The 20,083-nt window shown below is 39.0% G+C and overlaps 1 pseudogene; it reads left to right on the forward strand.

Annotated features, from left to right (window-relative positions):
* Nucleotides 1–16,781, forward strand: part of LOC104119228 (DExH-box ATP-dependent RNA helicase DExH18, mitochondrial-like) — a 35,116-nt pseudogene extending 18,335 nt beyond the window's left edge.
* The last annotated feature ends 3,302 nt before the right edge of the window (nucleotides 16,782–20,083 follow it).

Below are 20,083 nucleotides of genomic sequence, written 5' to 3' on the forward strand. Positions count from 1 at the left end.
TAGCCTCCCGAAGATAAGTAAAAACGTCTCCGTATTGATTCACATGACTCTACTAGACTTGCTTATGACTCGTGAGACCTAAGTGAACCTAAAACTTTGATACCAAGCTGTTACGACCCAAAATCCACTATAGGCCATGATGGCGCCCAACATCGTCGTTAGCAAGCCAACACTTAATTATTCATTTTAGTATTTTTAAAATCATGAATATTTCTTAGATAGGCACCATCCCATAAGAATGTGGTACTGCCGAGGCAAACGACCCGATCCCATAAAGAATATGATACTGTCGAGGTGAGTGGCCCGATCCCATAATAATGTGTACACCGCTGAGGGTCGAACGACACGAACCATAGATGCATCTATTCTACTACTGTGGTGAATGACCCGATCCCATTAGAGCAAGAAGATTTAACGGGTCCTTGACCCCACACACGAATATACGTGTAAGCTATGAAATTTAAGAAAAACTTTGCAATGAATACGCATAACGCGGGAGGAATTTGTAAGGGAAGCACAAATTATTCTGCAGATTATCAAGTAGCTCGTCACATCTCTACAATAGCGAGTCCGTCACCCTATGCAAGTCTAGTCTCAAGTCGTAACGCAAAATAAAGAAATTAGGCGAGCAAGGATAACTCAAATAGTAAAATTATAGCATGGTATGAACCTAAGTCTATCCGGACATAATTAGGAACTCTAGCATACGCACGGACACTCGTCACCTCATACGTGCGTAGCTCCCACAGCATGTAGCACATAAGAATATAACACCTACGGGGTAAATTTTCCCTCACATGGTTAGACAAGAGACTTACCTTGCTCTGAAGTTCCATAACCGGCTCCAACTCCTCTCTAGCACCTCAAACAATGCCCATCGATCCGAAACCAATAAAACTATACTCCAACATCATAATTAATAAATTTATAACACCTCCCAACTCCGCTCAAAAAGTCAACAAAGTCAACTCTCAGGCCCACGTGCCCGGATTCCAAAACTATTCGAAGATAAACATTACCCATAACATTACGAACTCAAATATAATTTATTCTTAATTTCATGTCCAATTTCGTGGTAAAAATCCAAAAATACCAAATTTTAGGCATCTTTCAAAATCTCACAATTTCTACAAATCTTCATGTTTAAATCCATATGTAATCCACATATTTCACTAACATTTTATGGGAATTATTTACCTTGACATAGATGATGAAAATCTTACCTCCATGAGCTCCAAACATTTCCCAACAAAATAAAAAATGGGAGAGAAATAGGCGGAGTCCCGTATTAAATCAATCTGCCCTGACCCACTCTTCTTCGGGATCGCGGAAAAATCATCGCGATCGCGAAGGCAAAAATCACTGCCTCCAAATTTTCCTCTACGCGTTCGCGACCTCCACGTCACGTTCGCGAAGCCTTCTGACCCCTGCCCTTCACGAAGAGCGTTTGCGAAGGCTTAACACCTGTCAGGCCCCAACTCCCCTTCCTTCTTCGCGTTCGCGTAGGCCACCCCAGCCTCTTCTCTGCGTTCATGATGGGAAAAACCAGAATACCCAAAAATCCTTCTTCGCGAATGCGTGAATCCCTTCGCGTTCGCGAAGAACAAAACCAGACACCAACAACAGCAAATCATCCTAACTTGGTCCGAAACCATCACGAAACACACCCAAGGCCCCCGGTACCACGTCCAATCACACCAACCAGTTCCATAATATAACACGGACCTGCTCGAGGCTTCAAATAACATCAAACATCATCCAAACTATGAATCGACAATCGAAACCTTCCTTTAAACTTTCGAACTCTTAAACGTCGCCGAACGCATCCGAATTATACATAAACATCCCGGAATGATGCAAAATTTTGCGTGCAAGTCACAAATCACGATATGAACCTATTCCAAGGCTCGGAACTCCAAACGAACATTGATAACACCAAAAATCACTTCAAATCAAACATACAAAATTCTAAAACCTCCAAAAATTTTAACCTTTCTCAATAAGTGCCAAAATGCTCCCAGGCCACCCGATACTCAACCTGAACACACGTCCATGTCCGAAATCATCATACGAACCTATTGAAACCTTCAAATCCCGATTTCGAGATTGTTTACTCAAAAGTCAATCCTTATTCAATTCTTCCAACGTAAAGCTTGAGAATTTTCTATTCGAATCAACGCCGAACTTCCCGAAATTCAACTCCAACTACGCGTACAAGTCATAATGCATGAACTGAAACTACTCAAGGCCTCAAACCGCCTAACGACGTGCTAGAGCTCAAAATGATCGGTCGAATCATTACAGTATAATATGTGGGTTAGGCGCACATCATATGGCATTAAACTCTCCCCTATATAAAAATATAACATTAAATGAATATGGTAAAAGGGTTGAGCCTATTATCTATGTGTTCTCAACCTTACGACACTTGTCTCGGAAATTTCTTAGTTAAAAAAGATGAGACACAAAAGAACTTGCTTTCTGATGTGTGGATCAATCAAATGTGACAAAAAAGAATTTCTAATTTAGAGAATCTGAGTTGAAATTAGGAAGTAAACTAGTGAGAATATGAAAAAAAAATACAATACATAAAGAAAGAAAAATAGAATTGATGAGAAAGTAAATATATTATTTAATTTAGTGAGAGAAAAGTTTTATCATATTACCTCATTCAATCCTACTTCTACCAAATTTTTAAAAAATATAAAAAATTAAATTATTTTTATCAATAATTATATAAATATAAATTACATATATATTATATAATGATATAGTAGTGCTTTATATTTTTGGGGCCTTAAGTATTTGAGGAATTTACATAGAATACAATCTTTTTAAGGCTTATTTAAATTTCCTACAACTACTTTCACAAAATTACATAAAACACAATTTATTTTAAAATCTTACCCTTTTAGTTAAATTATGTACAACTTTCCATAAAATCTCTCTCTTGGGATTCTCTCTCACCTAAAAGGATATATCTCTTAATTAAGATTCTCTCTCACTAGTAGCTGCAGAATGGCTCAGAAAGGCAGCTCACCACTATTTCCCTGGATAACGTGGGTGTAAGACGATAGGTCCCCTACTAGTACTTGCCTCACATCCTGCACAAAAAGTGCAGCAAGTGTAGTATGAATACGTAAACAACGTGTACCCATTAAGTATCAAGCCTAATCTCGAAATGGTAGAGACGCGATGGCTAACTTTGACACTCACTATGGGTCAATAATAATAACTGAAATACAACTAGAATATCTAAATTAGCACGATTCACAGAATTTACAATAATTTATTTAACCAGCGGAAATAATCATATTCCTTCAAATGTAACAATTCTCAATATATTAATTAAATTCCTTAAATTCAAATAATTTTTAATTTATCAATTAATCTCATTTACAGGAATAGTAATTAATTCCTTAACAAGCACGAATAATAATTCATTAAATTTCAAGGATTCTCCAATTTATCAATTAGCTTTGCAAGCTTGAAATGACTATTAAAGTATCGTGTAATTATTATTATTAAGAACGATTTCTGCCGAGGACGTACGACCTGATCCAGAGTGTCGTGTACACTGCCGAGGGACATGCGGCACGATCCATAGATGCATCTATCCTGCCGAGGCGTTCGGCCCGCTCCACAAGAAAGGAGGACATTTTTTTATGTACCTCCGGAAGGAGAGTATATTTATTATAAGATAAATTCGGGAAGAGATAATTTCTTTTAACAATTAATTAATTTAAACATAAAATCAAGCATATGAGATTTCCATCCTTTAATATCTTTATCTAACAATTCACAATATATTCATATATATCAATTAATATTAATTAAACAAAGAATAAAATGTACATAATTAATTCAAGCTTTGAGTCCTAAACTACCCGGTCTTTAGCATTAATAGTAGCTACGCACGGACTCTCGTCACCTCGTGCGTACGTAGCCCCCGCAATTAGCAACAATTATTCAATTTAATCCCTATGGGGTAATTTCCCCCTCACAAGATTAGACAAGAGACTTACCTCGTCTCAAAGTCCACTTTTCGATTACTACATCGTGTTGAATTCTTGATTCGACGCCGAAAGATCCAAAACTATCCAAATATTATACAAAATAATTAATATATGCTAAATGATTCGAAATTTATCAATTAAATAAATTACCTTATCCAAAATGGTAAAATTCTTAAAATTCACCCCGAGCCCACGTGCTCGGATTCTGAAAATTTTTCGATGAAAACGTTACCCATAATCTAAAGAACTTAAATATATAATTTCTACCCAATTCCATAACTATTTTCGTGGTTAAAATCTCACTTTTATAAAAATCTAAGTTTTTCACCTAAACCCTTAATTTCTAAGATTTACTAGTTATAATCTACCTATAATCTATGTATTTAACTCAAGGTGTGTAGAATTATCTTACCTTCCGATTGCTAGTTGAAACCCCCTCTCAAAAGCTCTGAAATCGCCCAACAATGGATGAAAAATAAAAAGAAATGGACTGAGTTTTCGTCCGTTTTAAGGTTCTCCCCAGACAGGTTTTTCGCACTTGCGGAAGGAGTACCACACATGCGGCTTTCGCATCTGCGGAAAGTCCTCGCAGGTGCGCATTTTCCCTCTTTTCCTGGTTCCGCACATGCGGAAGAAGTGCTCGCTTATGCGCAAGCGCAGGTGCGCCCATTCCATCGCACATGCGCATTACTTCGCACCTGCGTATCAGGCCTTCGCACCTGCGCGTTCGCAGGTGCGCCAAAATACTTCGCACCTGCGATGGCTGGGCAGGCTCCTCTCCTTCGCACCTGCAATTGGTGGCTCGCACCTGCAGCTGTCCAAGCGCAGGTGCGATTATGACAGTAGCTGGGAGCTTCAGTCCTTTCTCAATTTTCCAAAATTGGTCCGAGCCTCGTCCGGTTAACACTCGGGGCCCCGCCCGAACATACAACAGGTTTAAAATCATAAAACGGACTCGCTCGAACTCTCAGAATGCGTAAAACAACATCAAATCTAATAATCATACCCTAAACCAAATTGATTCAAACTTAAGAATTTCAAGTTCTTCAATTTACTTCCAATGCGCCGAAATATACTTAAACTACTCGGAATGACACGAAATTTTGTGTGCAAGTCTTAAATCACTATACGGAACTATTCCCAAACTCGGAATTCCAAACGGACTTCAATTACTCAAAAACCTACACCAAACCAAATTTAAAGAATTTAAAACCTTCAGATAGTTGATTTTTACTATTAAGCGTCAAAACGCTTCCGGGTTATCCAAAACCCGATTCGGACATACGCCTAAGTCCAAAATCATCATACGAACCTATTGGAACCGTCAAATCCCGATTTCGGGGTCGTTTTCTTAAAATGTTGACCGAAGTCAAACTTGTCCATTTAAAGCTAACTTAAGGAACCAAGTGTTCTGATTTCAACCCACACACTTCCAAATCCCGAACCAACCATCCCAGTGAGTCATAAATTAATAAAAGCATGTTCGGAGAGTTTTATTTTAGGGAGCGGGTTTCTAAAAGTTAAAATGACCGGTTAGGTCATTACATTCTCCACCTCTTAAACAAACGTTCGTCCTCGAACGGGTTTAGAATAATACCTGGAGTGCTAAATAAGTGTGGATATTTACTCTGCATGTCCTCCTCGGCCTCTCAAGTCGCTTTCTCGACTGGTTGGCCCTTCCACTGGACCTTTACTGCAGAAATCCTCTTGGACCTCAACTGGCAAACTTGTTTCTCAATAATGGCAAATGGCTCTTCTTCATAACCCAAACTCTTATCTAGCTGAACTGTGCTGAAGTCCAACACATGTGATAGGTCAGCATGATACTTCCGGAGCATAGATACATAAAAAACCGGATGAACTCCCGATAGACTGGGAGGCAATGCAAGCTCATAAGCGACCTCCCCAACTCGTCTAAACACTTTAAATGGGCCTATAAACCTTGGGCTCAACTTACCCTTCTTCCCGAATCTCATAATTTCCTTCATCGGCGAAACCTTCAAGAGAACTTTTTCACCTACCATAAATGATAAATCACGCGTTTTCTGATCCGCGTAACTCTTCTGTCTGGACTATGCTGTACGAAGTCGCTCCTGAATCAACTTTACCTTTTCCAAGGCATCCTTTACCAAATCAGTACCATATAACTTAGCCTCATCGGGCTCAAACCATCCTATAGATGAACGGCATCGACGGCCATATAAAGCCTTAAATGGAGCCATCTCGATGCTGGATTGGTAACTGTTATTATAAGCAAACTCGGCCAAAGACAGGAAACGATCCCACTGTCCTCCAAAGTCAATTACACATGCCCTGAGCATATCCTCCAAAATCTGAACTGTCCGCTCTGACTGCCCGTCGGTCTGTGGATGAAAGGTTGTGCTGAGCTCTACACGGGTCACTAATTCACTCTGTACTGCTCTCCAGAAATGTGAAGTAAACTGAGGGCCTCTATCTGATATGATAGAAATTGGCACACTGTGAAACCGAACTATCTCTTGAATATAAATCTGGGCCAACCTCTCTGAAGTATAAGTAGTCACAACAAGAATAAAATGTGCTGACTTGGTCAACCTGACAACAATCACCCAAACTACATCAAACTTCCTCAAGGTTCGCGGCAACCCAACTACAAAGTCCATAGTAATTCGTTACTATTTTCACTCTGGTATGGTCATCTGCTGAAGTAGGCCATCTGGCCTCTGGTGCTCATATTTAACTTGCTGGCAATTTAGACACCTAGCTACATACTCAACTATGTTCTTTTTCATTCGTCGCCACCAAAAATGCTGCCTCAAGTCACGATACATCTTCGTAGCACCTGGATGAATAGAGTACGGAGAACTGTGTACCTCCTCCAGGATCTTTTTCCTCTGTTCATCCATATTAGGAACACATGGACGATCCTGGAGTCGCAGAACACCATTCACACCAATAGTAACTTCCTTGGCACCACCTCATAGTACCGTTTCTCGAAGAACCATTAAGTGTGGGTCATCATACTGGCGATCCTTGATCTGCTCCAATAGTGAAGTCTAAGCTATGACACATGCAAGAACTCGGATGGCCTCTGAAATATCTAGCCGCACAAGTCTGTTGGCCAAGGACTGGATATTTAAAGCTAATGGCCTCTCTTCTGCTGAAATGAAAGCCAAACTACCCATACTCTCTGCCTTTCTACTCAAGGAATCTGCAACTACATTTGCTTTACCTGGATGATATAGGATAGTAATAACATAATCTTTTAGTAATTCCAGCCATCTGCGCTGCCTCAAATTTAGGTCCCTCTGCTTGAACAAATGCTGCAAACTACGATGATCAGTATAAACTTCACAGGGCACCCCATAAAGATAATGCCTCCAAATCTTATGAGAGTGAACAATCGCAGCTAACTCCAAATCATGTACCGAATAATTCTGCTCGTGGGGTCTTCAACTGACGTGAAGCATATGCAATAACTCGCCCTTCCTGAATTAATACACAACCCAAACCAACACGTGAAGCATCGCAATACACTGTATACATTCCCGAACTGGAAGGTAACACTAACACTGGTGTTGTAGTCAATGTTGTCTTGAGCTTCTGAAAGCTTGACTCACAATCATCGGACCATCGGAACTGAACACCCTTCTGGGTTAATTTGGTCAAAGTTGCTGTAATAGATGAAAAACCTTCCACAAAATGATGATAATAACCTGCTAAACCCAGAAAACTCCCGATCTCAGTCGCCGAAGTGGGTCGATGCCAATTCTGAATTGCCTCAATCTTTTTGGGATCAACTTTAATACCTTCGCCCGATACAATATGTCCCAAAAATTCTACAGACTCTAGCCAAACTCACATTTAGAGAACCTAGCATATAGCTTTTGTTCCCGCAATGTCTGAAACACTACTCTCATATGCTGCTCATGTTCCTCCTTACTGCGCGAGTAGATCAAAATGTCATCAATGAAGACAATGACAAACGAATCAATATATGGCCTGAATACCCTGTTCATTAGATCCATAAACGTTGTCGGGGCATTAGTTAAACCGAAAGATATTACCAGAAACTCATAATGACCATATCTAGTACGGAAAGCAGTTTTCAGAACATCCGAATCTCGAATCTTCAACTGATGATACCTTGACCTCAAGTCGATCTTACAGAAAACCCTAGCACCCTGCAACTGGTCAAATAGGTCATCAATATGCGGCAACGGGTATTTGTTCTTAATAGTAACTTTGTTCAATTGGCGATAGTCAATACACATTCGCATTGTGCCATCTTTTTTCTTCACAAACAATACTGGTGCACCCCAAAGCGATACAATCGGTCTGACGAACCCTTTGGCTAGTAACTCTTCAAGCTGTTCTTTCAACTCTTTCAATTCTTTCGGAGCCATGCGATACAGTGGAATAGATATAGGCTGAGTATCTAGAGCCAAGTTAATACAGAAATCAATATCCCGATCAGGTGGCATACCTGGAAGATCTGAAGGAAATACATCGGAGAACTCCCGAACTACTGGCACTGAATCAATAGCCGGAGTCTCTGCAGTAGTATCCCGAACATAGGCTAGATAAGACAAACAACCCTTCTCAACCATGTGTTGAGCCTTTATAAAATAAATAACCCGATTAAATGAACTAACCGACGAACCCTTCCACTCCAGCCTAGGCAAAGATGGAATAGCCAAGGTAAAAGTTTTGGCATGACAATCTAGAATAACATGATATGGAGATAACTAGTCTATACCCAGAATAATTTCAAAATGGGTCATCTCGAGCAATAAGAGATCTGCTCTAGTTTCATAACCACAGAATGTAATAATACAAGACCGGTAGATCCGGTTCACAATAACAGAATCGCCTAGAGAAGTGGACACATAAACAGGAGTACTCAAGAACTCACAAGAAACACCCAGGAATGGAGCAAATAGAGATGACACATATGAATACGTGGATCCTAAATCAAATAATACTGAGGCATCTTTGCTGCAAACAAAAATAATACATGTAATCACAGCATCTGAGTCCTCTGCATCTAGTCTAGCCGGAAAAGCATAGAATCGAGCTGGAGCGCCAACTGGCTGGCCTCCGTCTGGCTGACCTCTACCTCTAGGACGACCCCTACCCACCTGTCCTCCACCTCTTGGTAGTCTAACTACTGGTGGAGCAACTGGTCCGGTAAGCATAGGCTGCTGACCCTGCTGTAGTGGTCTACCCCGAAGCCTGGGGCAAAACCTCCGCATGTGACTGGGATCCCTGCACTCGTAACAACTCTTCGGTGCGATGGGATGCTGACTAAGAGTCTGGCCCTGGGGACCTGAATACCCACTGGGAGGACCCTGAATAGCTGGTAAGCGGTAAGAACTCTCTGGTATAGCACTGAGATAAGGTCGCACTGGAGTACCCCGAGGAGGTGGTGGTGCTGGAAATGGGGGTCTGCTGGACTACACCCTCATGAATAGACCTCTGCCCCCAGACGGAGCACCTCTGAACTCTCCAGAGTACCTGAACCGCCTATCTCTCATAATCTGCTCTCAGCTCCGCTGACGCACACCCTCAATCCTCCGGGCTATCTCCATAACTAGCTCATAAGAAGTACCCATCTCAACCTCTCGAGCCATAGTGGCCTGAATGCCAGTATATAAACCGGCTACAAACCTACGCACTCTCTCCACCTCAGTAGGGAGTATCATAAGTGTATGGCGAGATAATTAAGAAAACCTTGCCTCATAATCGGTCACTAAAATCTAACCCTGCTGGAGCAAATCTTCCCTCTGGTAGGGTGGAATATACATGTCCAAGAAGATACGGGTGAACCTGTCCCAAGTCATGGGAGGAGAATCTGCTGGCCTGCCAAGAACATAAGACTGCCACCATCTACGGGCCCTGCCCTCTAGTTGAAAAAGTAGCGAAGTCAACCCCATGAGATTCCAATATCCTCATGTTTTGCAGTCTGTCCCTGCAACGATCAATGAAGTCCTGTGGATCCTCATGTTGCTCACCCCCGAAGATAGGAGGATGTAGTCTAGTCCATCCGTCCAATAATTTCCGAGGATCGGCGGCTACAGCTGGCCTGGGCTCAGGTGTAGCTGCTGCCACTGGCTGGGCTCCACCCACGGGTAGTGTACCCTAGGTCTGATATACAGCAGCTTCCTGTCCATGAGCCTGCGCGGTAGGGGTCTGTGCTCCCCCGCCCGCCTGAGATATGGCTGGGTCTGCCAGAAATAAACCGGCCTGAGTCATATTGTCCATGAAATGCAGTATACGACCCATGACATCCTGAAATCCCGGTGCAGATGTGAAATCCACCAAAGCTGGCTCTGCTACATGTACCCCATCCTGTTCCTCAACAATGAGGTTCTCTGCTGGACCCACTGGCGGCATAACTGGCACAGTGCTGGGACGTCCTCACCCTCTACCACGGGATGGAGCCCTCCCTCGGCCTCTAGTAACTGGGGGGAGTAGCTCGTCCCTGGCCTGGAACCTCATTCAAGCGCGTTCTCACCATATGAGAGAAAATAAGAGAAGGATATTTAGAACTACATCAATTGCACGATGGAATATGAAGAAAGGTAATTTCCTAATACTCTATAGCCTCTCGAAGATAAGTACAGACGTCTCTGTACCGATCCGCAAGACTCTATTAGGCCTACTCATAACTTGTGAGACCTACTGAACCTAGTGTTATGATATCATATTGTCACGACCCAATTTCACCTATAGGTCATGATGGCGCCCAACACTACAGCTAGGCAAGCCAACTTAATAAATTAAGCATATATTGACAAAATTTAAAACCAAAAAAAATAATAAAACACCAAATTCTACCAATGTGTGCCAAGACCTGGTGTCACAAGTGTATGAGCATCTAGTAGATTATACAAAGCCTCAAATACTGTCTGAAATAAAAATAGACAGAATGAAAAATACAAGGAGAGACACTAGTAGCTGCAGAATGGCTCAGAAAGGTAGCTCACCACTATGCCCATGGATAACGTGCGTGTAAGACGATAGGTCCCCCACTAATACTTGCCTCACGTCCTGCACAAAAAGTGCAGCAAGTGTAATATGAGTACGTAGACAAGAGATTTACCTCGTCTCAAAGTCCACTTTCCGATTACCACGTCGCGTTGAATTCTCGATTCGACGCCGAAAGATCCGAAACTATCCAAATATTATACAAAATAATTAATATATACTAAATGATTCAAAATTTATCTATTAAATAAATTACCTTATCCAAAATGGTAAAATTCCTAAAATTCACACCGGGCCCACGTGCTCGGATTCTGGGAATTTTCAGATAAAAACGTTACCCATTATCTCAAGAACTTAAATATATAATTTCTACCCAATTCCATAACTATTTTCATGGTTAAAATCTCACTTTTATAAAAATCTAGGTTTTTCATTTAACCCCTTGATTTCTAAGATTTACTAGTTATAATCTACCTATAATCTATGTATTTAACTCAAGGTGTGTAGAATTATCTTACCTTCCAATTGCTAGTTGAAACTCCCCTCTCAAAAGCTCTGAAATCCCCCAACAATGGATGAAAAATAGAAAGAAATGGACTGAGTTTTCGTCCATTTTAAGGTTCTGCCCAGACAGGTTTTTCGTACCTGCGGAAGGAGTACCGCACATGCGGCTTTCGTATCTGCGGAAATTCCTGGTCGGTAATTTTACTTTTTAATAAAACCGACCAACTTTGGTCGGTTATTTTCGTGCGGAAATACAATTAAAGAGTATAAATCAAATAAAAGACAATCTTAAAACAAAATGTACCAATGGTCTAGTGGTAGAATAGTATCCTGCCGCAGTACAGACCCCGGTTCGATTCCCAGATGGTGAATCTTTTTATTACATAACTAAAATACCGACCAACTTTGGTCGGTTTTTTTTGCAATATTTTTTTTTTTGAATTTAATTGACCGACCAAAGTTGGTCGGTAATTTCCGACCAACTTTGATCGGTATTCCTTTCCGACCACAAAAATACTGTCCACACGTAAATGGTCGCGTTTTGGTCGATTTTTGGCCATTACCGACCAACATTGGTCAGTTTTTTTGGTCGATTTTTATCGAATTTCTAGTAGTGTGGGCCATATACAGTACCGAGTGGTTGAGTATTTGAGAGTGTGAACCTGGAGATGGATCTCTCCACAGCGCTGGATTGGCCTTCCTCGGTACTGGGTGACTTATAGTTAGTGATGTATATGTTCCGGGATAGATATTCCCTGGGCCGTATGGGCCATATACAGTACCGAGCGGTTGAGTATTCGAGAGTGTGAGCACATGAAGCTGTCAGCATGGTGCATCACATACAGCATTGCATTGACATGCACACATGACATACATGCATAGAGATGTATTTTTTCTCATGTTGTACGGTATCACGTCATTCGTGATTTCTCACACGTGTTGACATATGGGCATATTGATGCATTTATTTTACACTGATTATCTGGAGAGAAAATGAGACATCTTAATTACTATTGAAAGGATTTTGGAAAAATTACTGTTTTCAAACTTACTCATATTTTTGGCAACTTCGGTAAACGATTTGGGTTTTCACTGATGTACTTGAAAGGAAGAACTATTTTTAGAAATCATGATTTAGCCAAGCATTTTATCTTTGAGTTGCTTCTTGTATTACTTGCTTTACGTTGTTAAGGACCGTTGTAGACTATTGGTTTTGGACCCGACCTTGGTACAAGCTGGTCACTACTTTCAACCTAAGGTTAAGTTTGTTACTTATTGAGTACATGGGATCTGTTGTACTCATACTATACTTCTGCACCTTGTGTGCAGATGTTGACTGTCGATGTCGTTGTGTTTGTTGATTGCTGATGTCGTTGTGTTCGTTGGGAGCCGGATCTGAAGATGTACCTGCGCTCCGGTTGTAGCTGCCTCTTATTCATAGTAGCCTTAGATTCATAAAACTCTATTTGTGTACTTTTCAAGTAGATGATGTATTTATTTCGTACCAACTTTGTATAGAAGCTCATGATTTGTTCTACCAGTTCTTAAGGAATGTATAAGATTAAGATATTTCTTACTTAAATTACTTTATTAATTGTTATTGGAATTGATTAGTAGTTAATTGGCTTACCTAGCGGGTTGGGTTAGAGGTCATCACGACTAGACGGATTTTGGATCGTGATAATAAGTTTAGTAACTTTTTCTTCAAAAAGTGCAAGGTTGATATTGCAAAGTACTTAGTGTCGCTTGGTCCGTGCATTGAGGCTGAAAAGTTTCTGTTTCCGATCTTCGTGGAGTTTTGCTTAGAAGAGTTTCCTGATGAGATAAAAAACTTCAGGAAAATGGTTGAGTCGGCGGATTTGACAAAACCTCATACTTGGTTTCCGTTTGCCAGGGCGATGAAACGCAAGATCATATATCATTGTGGTCCCACAAATAGTGGTAAAACATAAATGCATTTCAAAGGTTCATGGAAGCGAAGAAGGTAATTTATTGTAGTCCTCTAAGATTGTTGGCGATGGAGGTTTTCGATAAGGTGAATAGATTAGGAGTATATTGTACTCTTCTTACAGGGCAGGAGAAGAAGCATGTCCCATTTTCTAATCACGTTGCTTGCACGGTTGAGATGGTTTCAACTAATGAAATGTATGATGTAGCAGTTATTGATGAAATCCAAATGATGGTGGACTCGCATAGAGGTTATGCATGGACAAGGGCTCTACTAGGGTTAAAGGCTGACGAGATACATATTTGTGGAGACCCAAGTGTACTGGCAAAATCTCTTCTGAAACTGGGGATGAGTTGGTAGAGCAACATTATGAGAGGTTTAAGCCATTGGTTGTTGAAGCCAAGACTCTTTTAGGTGATCTGAAAAACGTGAGGTCCGGGGATTGTGTTGTTGTTTTTTCAAGGAGAGAAATATTTGAGGTAAAATTGGCGATTGAGAAGCATACTAATCACCATTGCTGTGTAATATATGGTGCCTTACCACCAGAAACTCGAAGACAGCAAGCTACCTTGTTTAACGATCCAAACAATGAGTTTGATGTCATGGTTGCCAGTGACGCGGTCGGAATGGATTTAAATTAACCTGAACATTCGAAGAATCATCTTCAACACCCTGTCAAAGTACAATGGTGACAAGATTGTTCCTGTTCCATCGTCACAGGTGAAGCAGATTGCCGGAAGAGCTGGTCGAAGGGGAAGTCGCTCTCCTGAAGGACTAACCACCACTTTACAGCTGGTGGATCTAGACTATTTAATCGAGTGTCTGAAGAAGCCATTTGACGAAGTTCACAAAGTTGGGCTCTTTCCTTTCTATGAGCAGGTTGAGTTATTTGCAGGGCAAATTCCAAACTCTACATTCTCCGAGCTGCTTGATAGGTTTGGTGAAAATTGCCGTTTGGGTGGTCCTTATTTCTTGTACCAGTATAACCACATAAAAAAGATAGCTAATATGCTGGAGAAAGTTCAAGGATTATTTCTTTAAGATCGTTTCAATTTTTGCTTTGCTCATGTTAACATTAGAGACCCAAAAGCAATGTACCATCTTCTCAAGTTTGCGTCATCGTATGCACAAGAGCTGCCTGTTAATATAGCAAGGGGTATGCCAAAATGTTCTGCTCGTAATGATTCCGAGCTCTTGGATCTTGAGACTAGGCACCAAGTGTTGTCCATGTATATGTGGTTATCTAATCACTTTGAGAATGGCAAATTTCCATATTTCAAAAAGGCTGAGGCAATGATAACCTAAGTTGCTCGGACACGGGTGCGGGTGTCCGATATGGGTGCGAATTTAGAGGTCGGATCCTTCGAGATGTAAATTCTAAGATTCGGGGACACGGATCTTAGTACGAATAAGGGTGCGGGGATCCGGCTAAAAATAATTCAAAAAAATAAAAATATTTCTAAATTATGAGAAATTTTGTGGATTACTTACGTATAGCTTGTAAAGTGTGAATTTTCTTTTTATTTTCAAGTTATAGATAAGTAAATGATTGATTTTCTAGATAAGGTATATTATTTTATTCAAATTTACCTTAGTTTTGATTCTGATTTTGGGAATCAAATTATATCTCGTCTCGAATTTTTCCGTTCGTCGTGATCAAAGTATCCAAATTTGTTTGATCAGATCCGGTACGGATCCCATACCCACACTCATACTAGTGTCGTGTCGACACGAGTGCGGCACCTAAATTGTCGTATCGGAGCAACTTAGATGGCAACGGGGATTGCTGAGTTACTAGGTGAATCACTAGCAAATGCTCGTTGGAAACCAGAGTCGTCAAGGAATTCCGGGAAACGGAAAGGCCAGGAGAAGGATGGTGGTAATGAAAGGCCAAGGTCAGTTGTTACGTTCCACTGATTCGGTTATTTCTTTCTCGATTTTATTTGAGCAATTTAAATAATATACACATCTAAATTATGCTGGATGAGTCGAACTCATGTCCCTCTCATGAATTGGTAAAGGCAATTATTACCTTTTATTTTTATTTTTCCTAGTTTGTTATGATCACTTAACGAGGTACTTCCAAAATCATTGCAATTGTGGAAGTGATGTGATTGGCCATTCAAGCTATTTCATCTTTACTCTTCATTCTCCACTGAAGTATTAAAATTTGTAGCCTGGGCGTTGAAATGACTTGGTCATTTTAATCCGTTTTCCTTGAGATTCCTCAGGCGAAAGGCAATGATTAATACGACTGATTCTAGATGTAAAATCACTGATCGAGTACATTTTACTGCACATTAATACTGGATTTCTTATTCCTTGTACTCGATACCATGCTTGCAAAGACCAACACATTTTATTCCTGCTTCTTCTAACTAGCACGAGAGAGGAAAAGGCTGCGGGGGGCCATAGGAATCGGTCTTACTTGACGCTAACAGAATCTTATTTGCATTAGAAGTATATTGCATGAAGAGATATAGGTTGAGGAGGTGCACTAATGTCTTTGCTTAATTTTAGATCATTTCCAAAATTTACTCCTCATATACAAGTCACTCACAGAAAGGCCTCTAGAGGTTTATGCCAATCTTTTGCTACTCAAACAATTTACAGTTAAAGTTATGTTTGTTATATCCTTTATTTATCTTTATACACATTTTACCTGCGAGGGCCAATCCTAAGATGTCAGGAATTTGCTTATTCATTTGATTCCATTTTCAGGAGAAGTCAGGAAACACCTTTGTCTCAACAGCAGCAGCTGGAGAAGGTTGCAGCATAATACTGCTAGTTTAATGGTTCTTATACTATAGACTTGTACGAGCATCCGGCAAAGCAGATAGTCTTGTACAACGCCCAGATATAGTAGACTAGACTTAGAATATGACAAGGAAGAAGAGGCAAGTTTCGTCCAGATGTTATCGTGTTTATGCTCTTAATTGCGAGGATGCATTGTTATTTTTTTCGTAAATTCACATGTTTAGTCATGATGCATCGTGTTCTTATTAAAGGAATGAAAGATTCGCAACAGAGGGTCTCTGTCCCGTTTGTTGGCTACCATTGTACTAAACTGACTACTGGAGCGAAGATAATGGAGATTTAATGACTGAAAGAGTTTGTGATCCGAATACATAGAAGCTGCATCTACCAACATCAGAATCGAGGGAAGGTGGAGGATTCTGATGCTTAGTATGTTTATTTGTTAGGTGAGCTATACTTGTCATGGCCATGATTGATTATTTGATGAAAGTCTCATATGTTGTACTGTGTATAATAACATGCATGTTTATTGTTCTGAGTTCTGAGGGAATTCTCTGAACTACTATATTTCTGGCTCTGTGCATAAAGAATAATGACTACAAGCTGTGTCTTTTCCTGTGTGGTATTGTCTTTGCTTTTCCCTATTTTGGAATTTGATGTGTGTGAATCGGCACGTAACATTGCAAACGCTTATACGTAATTGATGTGGCTAGGTAGGTTACACAAAAAACATATCAATTTACCATGATTTAATGAGGTGATAATATTTTTCAATAAACCATGGTAAAGTGATGGAATTTCATGTGTTAACACATGTTATGCACCTATTGATTTAATGGCTCGGAGGTTATTTTGAAGCAAAAGTGATAAAAGTTCATTTGTTAACACATGTTATATATTGGAGTATATGTTAGTTTGATACGAGCATGGGATGCGAGTAACTTTTACCGATTAGGAGGCTATAATTTTGAAGCAGAAGTACGCCACGTTGCCTGAATAATAACAATTACGTCTCAATCTCAATTTAGCTCTATCATATTAATCTTTATATATTTAGCTGAGTGAGTCCCAAATCACCTTATTCCCCCACCTAACCGATTTCTTACCCCGAGTCGTACTTCTCTTTTTACTGTGGAACTTGAAGGTAAGAAAGATAAGTCTTTGACATTCTAATTTATTATTTCCTTACTGAGAGTAGAAAGACTTGTTGGTTCTTGGTGGACTGGTAGATACAAGCGAAAATGTCAGTTTGAAAAAGTGAAGGGAAAATCTTATTACAGGTATCGAAACCCGATGCTCATTTAATTTCCTTATTAGCAAGGCACTGCACTGAGCCATAATCTTTGAGGCCCTAGTAATTGCATCGGTCATGTACAAGTTCTCCACAGCAGGATTGAATGGAGTTGAAACAGAGGCAAATACAGAATTTGAGGCTTATGGATTCCTACCGTAATTTTAAATTAATATGTAATAATATCTAAATTCAAAGTTAGATATTTATAAATATTTAGTGAATTTATTAATATAAATACAGGGTATACGCAAAAGTTACTGGGTTTCCGAAAACCCAAAGTCAATGCTCTAGGTCCGCCCCTGAGTTGAAATTACTTTTTGGTTGACCTCAGGTCTCAAACAAGTTGAGAACGTGGCTGATTTGATGTAGACAGTCTAACCTAATAAAAGTATTAGTGGCTGCTTCTGCTGCTCGAACACGTCATCTATAGGTTACATGAAGATAACTTAATGACAAGATACTAACTTTTAAATCTAATAATTCATAATTGGGAAGAATATTGGAAATTCGCCTGTTTGGTTCATTTTTGAATTGTTATATGGTCCTCAAGGGTGGAATTGCAGTAAGATAATTTTCGGTAAAGTACTACTGGCAATAATGTGTTCAATAATTTATTTCGTTCATTAAGCTCAAAAAAATATAAGTGGGGATTACTCTAAATCTTCTTCTTTTTTCTTTCTGGATTGTTACTCCGCTGATCCGATTTTTCTAAAGTAGTTTGTAAAAGAATATAAGTATTAGAATTTGAATTATAGCCTACAAATAAGAAAGAGAATAACTAAATTCTCCTCCGTGGAACTGCTTTTACTTTGTATCACCGAAACCACAATTAGGCCTAGTGATAAATTAAGGCGAGAATATGTATTAATTAAATATTTACCGCCATGTTGGAACAACAATAGAATAGCAATGGAGATACAAAAAAGAAAAGAAAAAATAGCTAAAGGAGATACACACATTAAACATATGTCGAGTGAGTTTAAAACAAAACAACATGAATATTAGAGAAAGACTTGAGGGAATAAGCTAGGAGCAACACAAGCATTGATCATGACAGTACGTCTATATACTGTATAACACAAAATTTGAATCGTAGAAGTAAAGCAATATAAGATAAGTAATTAGTGTTTTAAAAGTAAGGCGAAACATTTTACATATGTCTCAGCAAGGCGTAAGCCTCATGGATATTTAATTTTTAATATTTTATAAAATAATATAATTACAGTAAATATTTTTAAACAGGTAAATTGCATAAAATTTGAAGAAAACTATAAATAAGTAAAAAAAACATATATAGATGTGTTCCATCTCCACAAATAACTAGTCAAAACAATCAATTATATGCTACTTAGCACAAGTAACTTGAGTTAAAAAGAATAAAAAAATTTACATGGAGGAACAAAAAGGATGTCTAACCTACAATTTGAACTTTGAACTTGCTGCTATCGAGGAGAATGAGTTTTTTTATATTTGCAAAAAAATAAAGTTGATTGTTTGTTGCTTTTGGGAGATAGTAGCAGACTAGCGGACAAGATAAATAATTGGGAAAGACCATAAATTAGAGCTTCTAGTAATAAAAAAAGGTCTTGACTTTTAAATTTAATGTTTTAGTTTTTTTTTTAAAACTGTTGTGTAATTAAAAGCTAACTTTTGAGAATTTAAGTATTACATTAAGGACTTATTCAGCAAATTTTATTTTAATTTGAAAAAGTCTCTTGGGCTTACGCCTCACTACAAAAATGTGTCTCAACGCCCGGGCATACGCCCTGAATTGCTTGGCGTATGCCTCTTGAGACTTTCGCCCCCCATTATTGCCTGAGGGTATTTTTGGTGTGCCTCGCCCCGAAAACACCTTTTAAAACATTATTATTAAATAATCAAATTCAGTAACCAATGGGATCGCAAAGATTTGGTAGTCAGGAGAAATAAAACTAAGGCATCGCAAAGATTTTGTACAGGAGAAACTAAAAGAAAGGAGGATTAAATGAGTGCGACACAAAATCAGTCTTCAATCAAATTGGTTACGTGTTTAGTGTGAAATCAAAGCATTGATTACTCCCTCTTCTGTCCATTTTAGTTGATTTTTTGGATGTTTTTATATAGTATATACTATTAAGGAGTTCAATTTTTAGTATTAATTAATAATAAAATTAATTATATTAACCTTAAATTATTTATTGGAAATATAATAATTATTCCTAGGCTCTTTATTGCAAGAGCATTTTGAAAAAAAATAATTTCTTTTTGATATTTGAAAAAATAAAATATTGTGGACCATAAAAAAAAAGTTAAAAAATCAATTAAAGTGGATCAGATGAAGTATCATTTATTAGTAGCCTCTTGAAATTTCTTTGAAAGTTTGAATTCTCTATGCGAAATTTAACTTCAAACAATTTAAAAAGTTGTTAACTGTTGTAAATTTGACATACAAAATTGCCAAAGGAACTTTAACGTTGGATGAAAGGAGCGAGTAAAGATAATTAAATTTACACTCCAAATTAAATTGAAGTACTAAGTGATTTAGAGAAGCAAAATATCATAAATTCAGCTGAAAATGACTCATTTAATTTCCTTTAACAAGGGTAACAAGAGCTA

This window comes from Nicotiana tomentosiformis, chromosome 6 (genome assembly GCF_000390325.3).
Source record: "Nicotiana tomentosiformis chromosome 6, ASM39032v3, whole genome shotgun sequence".
NCBI lineage: Eukaryota > Viridiplantae > Streptophyta > Magnoliopsida > Solanales > Solanaceae > Nicotiana > Nicotiana tomentosiformis.